The following is a 6,314-nucleotide window of genomic DNA, read 5'->3' on the forward strand; positions in this document are numbered from 1 at the left end:
GGCAGGCGGGGAGTGACCGGCGTCTGTGCGGGGGTGGGGGGGGCAGGCGGGGAGTGACCGGTGTCTGTGCGGGGGTGGGGGGGGGTGGGCAGGCGGGGAGTGACCGGTGTCTGTGCGGGGGTGGAGGGGGGTGGGCAGGCGGGGAGTGACCGGTGTCTGTGCGGGGGTGGAGGCGGGGTGGGCAGGCGGGGAGTGACCGGTGTCTGTGCGGGGGTGGAGGGGGGTGGGCAGGCGGGGAGTGACGGGTGTCTGTGCGGGGGTGGAGGGGGGTGGGCAGGCGGGGAGTGACGGGTGTCTGTGCGGGGGTGGGGGGGGGGTGGGCAGGCGGGGAGTGACCGGTGTCCGTGCGGGGGTGGGGGGGGGGTGGGCAGGCGGGGAGTGACCGGTGTCCGTGCGGGGGTGGGGGGTGTGGGCAGGTGGGGAGTGACCGGCGTCTGTGCGGGGGGGGGGGTGGGCAGGCGGGGAGTGACGGGTGTCTGTGCGGGGGTGGGGGGGGGTGGGCAGGCGGGGAGTGACGGGTGTCTGTGCGGGGGTGGGGGGGGTGGGCAGGCGGGGAGTGACCGGTGTCTGTGTGGGCAGGCGGGGAGTGACCGGTGTCTGTGCGGGGGTGGTGGGCAGGCGGGGAGTGACCGGTGTCTGTGTGGGCAGGCGGGGAGTGACCGGTGTCTGTGCGGGGGGGCGGGCAGGCGGGGAGTGACCGGTGTCTGTGCGGGGGGCGGGGACGGACGTGGGCAGGCGGGGTGTGCCCAGTGTCTGTGCGGGGTGTGTGTGAGCAGGCGGGGAGTGACCGGTGTCTGTGCGGGGGGGCGGGCAGGCAGGGAGTGACCGGTGTCTGTGCGGGGGGCGGGGACGGACGTGGGCAGGCGGGGTGTGCCAGTGTCTGTGCGGGGTGTGTGTGAGCAGGCGGGGAGTGACCGGTGTCTGTGCGGGGGTGGGGGGGGGTGGGCAGGCGGGGAGTGACGGGTGTCTGTGCGGGGGTGGGGGGGGTGGGCAGGCGGGGAGTGACGGGTGTCTGTGCGGGGGTGGGGGGGGTGGGCAGGCGGGGAGTGACAGGTGTCTGTGCGGGGGTGAGGGGGGGTGGGCGGCGGGGAGTGACGGGTGTCTGTGCGGGGGTGGGGGGGGTGGGCAGGCGGGGAGTGACCGGTGTCTGTGTGGGCAGGCGGGGAGTGACCGGTGTCTGTGCAGGGGGGGTGTGGGCAGGCGGGGAGTGACCGGTGTCTGTGCGGGGTGGGGGGGGGGGTGGGCAGGCGGGGAGTGACCGGTGTCTGTGCGGGGTGGGGGGGGGGGGGTGGGCAGGCGGGGAGTGACCGGTGTCTGTGCGGGGTGGGGGGGGTTGGGCAGGTGGGGAGTGACCGGTGTCCATGCAGGGGTGGGGGGTGTGGGCAGGCGGGGAGTGACCGGTGTCTGTGCGGGGGGGTGTGGGCAGGCGGGGAGTGACCGGTGTCTGTGCAGGGGGAGGTGTGGGCAGGCGGGGAGTGACCGGTGTCTGTGCGGGGTGGGGGGGGTGGGCAGGCGGGGAGTGACCGGTGTCTGTGCGGGGTGGGGGGGGTTGGGCAGGTGGGGAGTGACCGGTGTCTGTGTGGGCAGGTGGGGAGTGACCGGTGTCTGTGCGGGGGAGGGGTGGGGGGTGGGCAGGCGGGGAGTGACCGGTGTCTGTGCGGGGGGGGGGGGACGGGGACGTGGGCAGGCGGGGTGTGCCCAGTGTCTGTGTGGGGTGTGTGTGAGCAGGCGGGGAGTGACCAGTGTCTGTGCGGGGGGGGTGTGAGCAGGCGGGGAGTGACCGGTGTCTGTGCAGTGGGGTGTGTGGGCAGGCGGGGAGTGACCGGTGTCTGTGCAGGGGGGGGGTGGGCAGGCGGGGAGTGACCGGTGTCTGTGCAGGGGGGGGGGGCAGGCGGGGAGTGACCGGTGTCTGTGTGGGCAGGCGGGGAGTGACCGGTGTCTGTGCGGGGGGGGGCGGGCAGGCGGGGAGTGACCGGTGTCTGTGCGGGGGGGACGGGGGGCAGGCGGGGAGTGACCGGTGTCTGTGCGGGGGTGGGGGGGGTGGGCAGGCGGGGAGTGACCGGTGTCTGTGCGGAGGTGGAGGGGGGTGGGCAGGCGGGGAGTGACCGGTGTCTGTGCGGAGGTGGAGGGGGGTGGGCAGGCGGGGAGTGACCGGTGTCTGTGCGGGGGTGGAGGGGGGTGGGCAGGCGGGGAGTGACCGGTGTCTGTGCGGGGGTGGAGGGGGGTGGGCAGGCGGGGAGTGACCGGTGTCTGTGCGGGGGTGGAGGGGGGTGGGCAGGCGGGGAGTGACGGGTGTCTGTGCGGGGGTGGGGGGGGGGTGGGCAGGCGGGGAGTGACCGGTGTCTGTGCGGGGGTGGGCAGGCGGGGAGTGACCGGTGTCCGTGCGGGGGTGGGGGGTGTGGGCAGGTGGGGAGTGACCGGCGTCTGTGCGGGGGGGGGGTGGGCAGGCGGGGAGTGACCGGCGTCTGTGCGGGGGTGGGGGGGGGTGGGCAGGCGGGGAGTGACCGGCGGCTGTGCGGGGGTGGGGGGGGGTGGGCAGGCGGGGAGTGACCGGCGTCTGTGCGGGGGTGGAGGGGGGTGGGCAGGCGGGGAGTGACCGGCGTCTGTGCGGGGGTGGAGGGGGGTGGGCAGGCGGGGAGTGACGGGTGTCTGTGCGGGGGTGGGGGGGGGTGGGCAGGCGGGGAGTGACCGGTGTCTGTGCGGGGGTGGGCAGGCGGGGAGTGACCGGCGTCTGTGCGGGGGTGGGGGGGGGTGGGCAGGCGGGGAGTGACCGGTGTCTGTGCGGAGGTGGAGGGGGGTGGGCAGGCGGGGAGTGACCGGTGTCTGTGCGGGGGTGGAGGGGGGTGGGCAGGCGGGGAGTGACCGGTGTCTGTGCGGGGGTGGAGGGGGGTGGGCAGGCGGGGAGTGACGGGTGTCTGTGCGGGGGTGGGGGGGGGGTGGGCAGGCGGGGAGTGACCGGTGTCTGTGCGGGGGTGGGCAGGCGGGGAGTGACCGGTGTCCGTGCGGGGGTGGGGGGTGTGGGCAGGTGGGGAGTGACCGGCGTCTGTGCGGGGGGGGGGTGGGCAGGCGGGGAGTGACCGGCGTCTGTGCGGGGGTGGGGGGGGGTGGGCAGGCGGGGAGTGACCGGCGGCTGTGCGGGGGTGGGGGGGGGGTGGGCAGGCGGGGAGTGACCGGCGTCTGTGCGGGGGTGGAGGGGGGTGGGCAGGCGGGGAGTGACCGGCGTCTGTGCGGGGGTGGAGGGGGGTGGGCAGGCGGGGAGTGACCGGCGTCTGTGCGGGGGTGGGGGGGGGTGGGCAGGCGGGGAGTGACCGGTGTCTGTGCGGGGGTGGGCAGGCGGGGAGTGACCGGCGTCTGTGCGGGGGTGGGGGGGGGTGGGCAGGCGGGGAGTGACCGGCGTCTGTGCGGGGGGGGGGGGGTGGGCAGGCGGGGAGTGACCGGCGTCTGTGCGGGGGTGGGGGGGGGTGGGCAGGCGGGGAGTGACCGGCGTCTGTGCGGGGGTGGGGGGGGCAGGCGGGGAGTGACCGGCGTCTGTGCGGGGGTGGGGGGGGGTGGGCAGGCGGGGAGTGACCGGTGTCTGTGCGGGGGTGGAGGGGGGTGGGCAGGCGGGGAGTGACCGGTGTCTGTGCGGGGGTGGAGGCGGGTGGGCAGGCGGGGAGTGACCGGTGTCTGTGCGGGGGTGGAGGGGGGTGGGCAGGCGGGGAGTGACGGGTGTCTGTGCGGGGGTGGAGGGGGGTGGGCAGGCGGGGAGTGACGGGTGTCTGTGCGGGGGTGGGGGGGGGGTGGGCAGGCGGGGAGTGACCGGTGTCTGTGCGGGGGTGGGGGGGGGGTGGGCAGGCGGGGAGTGACCGGTGTCCGTGCGGGGGTGGGGGGGGGGTGGGCAGGCGGGGAGTGACCGGTGTCCGTGCGGGGGTGGGGGGTGTGGGCAGGTGGGGAGTGACCGGCGTCTGTGCGGGGGGGGGGGTGGGCAGGCGGGGAGTGACGGGTGTCTGTGCGGGGGTGGGGGGGGGTGGGCAGGCGGGGAGTGACGGGTGTCTGTGCGGGGGTGGGGGGGGTGGGCAGGCGGGGAGTGACCGGTGTCTGTGTGGGCAGGCGGGGAGTGACCGGTGTCTGTGCGGGGGTGGTGGGCAGGCGGGGAGTGACCGGTGTCTGTGTGGGCAGGCGGGGAGTGACCGGTGTCTGTGCGGGGGGGCGGGCAGGCGGGGAGTGACCGGTGTCTGTGCGGGGGGCGGGGACGGACGTGGGCAGGCGGGGTGTGCCCAGTGTCTGTGCGGGGTGTGTGTGAGCAGGCGGGGAGTGACCGGTGTCTGTGCGGGGGGGCGGGCAGGCAGGGAGTGACCGGTGTCTGTGCGGGGGGCGGGGACGGACGTGGGCAGGCGGGGTGTGCCAGTGTCTGTGCGGGGTGTGTGTGAGCAGGCGGGGAGTGACCGGTGTCTGTGCGGGGGTGGGGGGGGGTGGGCAGGCGGGGAGTGACGGGTGTCTGTGCGGGGGTGGGGGGGGTGGGCAGGCGGGGAGTGACGGGTGTCTGTGCGGGGGTGGGGGGGGTGGGCAGGCGGGGAGTGACAGGTGTCTGTGCGGGGGTGAGGGGGGGTGGGCGGCGGGGAGTGACGGGTGTCTGTGCGGGGGTGGGGGGGGTGGGCAGGCGGGGAGTGACCGGTGTCTGTGTGGGCAGGCGGGGAGTGACCGGTGTCTGTGCAGGGGGGGTGTGGGCAGGCGGGGAGTGACCGGTGTCTGTGCGGGGTGGGGGGGGGGTGGGCAGGCGGGGAGTGACCGGTGTCTGTGCGGGGTGGGGGGGGGGGGTGGGCAGGCGGGGAGTGACCGGTGTCTGTGCGGGGTGGGGGGGGGTTGGGCAGGTGGGGAGTGACCGGTGTCCATGCAGGGGTGGGGGGTGTGGGCAGGCGGGGAGTGACCGGTGTCTGTGCGGGGGGGTGTGGGCAGGCGGGGAGTGACCGGTGTCTGTGCAGGGGGAGGTGTGGGCAGGCGGGGAGTGACCGGTGTCTGTGCGGGGTGGGGGGGGTGGGCAGGCGGGGAGTGACCGGTGTCTGTGCGGGGTGGGGGGGGTTGGGCAGGTGGGGAGTGACCGGTGTCTGTGTGGGCAGGTGGGGAGTGACCGGTGTCTGTGCGGGGGAGGGGTGGGGGGTGGGCAGGCGGGGAGTGACCGGTGTCTGTGCGGGGGGGGGGGACGGGGACGTGGGCAGGCGGGGTGTGCCCAGTGTCTGTGTGGGGTGTGTGTGAGCAGGCGGGGAGTGACCAGTGTCTGTGCGGGGGGGGTGTGAGCAGGCGGGGAGTGACCGGTGTCTGTGCAGTGGGGTGTGTGGGCAGGCGGGGAGTGACCGGTGTCTGTGCAGGGGGGGGGTGGGCAGGCGGGGAGTGACCGGTGTCTGTGCAGGGGGGGGGGGCAGGCGGGGAGTGACCGGTGTCTGTGTGGGCAGGCGGGGAGTGACCGGTGTCTGTGCGGGGGGGGGCGGGCAGGCGGGGAGTGACCGGTGTCTGTGCGGGGGGGACGGGGGGACGGGGACGTGGGCAGGTGGGGTGTGCCCAGTGTCTGTGCGGGGGGTGTGTGAGCAGGCGGGGAGTGACCGGTGTGTGTGTGGGGGGTGGGGGTGGGCAGGCGGGGTGTGACTGGTGTCTCTGCGGGGGGTGGGCAGGCGAGGAGTGATCTGTGTCTCTGTGGGGGGGTGGGCAGGCGAGGAGTGATCTGTGTCTCTGTGGGGGGGGGGTGTCTGTGCAGGGGCAGGGCCGGCTCTAGGATTTTTGCCGCCCCAAGCAAAAAACAATTTTGGCCGCCCCCCCCCCTCATTTTTTTTTCTTGCCCCACCTCAACTCCGCCCCTTCCCCAAATCCCCCACCCTGCTTCCTCCCTCCAGGCTCTCAAGCCTAGGAGGGAGGGAGGGAGAGGGAGAAGCTGCACATGCGCCGCGGCCACTCAGGGTCTCCCCCTCCCTCCCAGGCTCTCAAACCCGGGAGGGAGGGGGAGATCCCCAGGGGCCGCGGCACACGAATCAGCTGTTTCGCGCGCTGCGGCTGCTCGGGATCTCCCCGTCCCTCCCGGGTTTGAGAGCTTGGGAGGGAGGGCGAGCAACGGCGTGCGAGCGGCAGCAGCGGAGGTGAGTTAGGGCGGCCGGGGCACATTTTTAGGGGCGGCATAGCCCGTGCCAGAATGCCGCCCCTAAAAATGTGCCGCCCCAAGCACCGGCTTGTTTTGCTGGTGCCTAGAGCCGGCCCTGGTGACACCTTTCCCCGGGGAAACCGAACAAAGAGTGGGGGGAGAGTTTCAGAGCTAGCTGGTGGAATGGCTGGGAGGCAGACGGGGTTCT

Source organism: Chrysemys picta, chromosome 22, assembly GCF_011386835.1.
Source record: "Chrysemys picta bellii isolate R12L10 chromosome 22, ASM1138683v2, whole genome shotgun sequence".
In the NCBI taxonomy this organism is placed as follows: domain Eukaryota; kingdom Metazoa; phylum Chordata; order Testudines; family Emydidae; genus Chrysemys; species Chrysemys picta.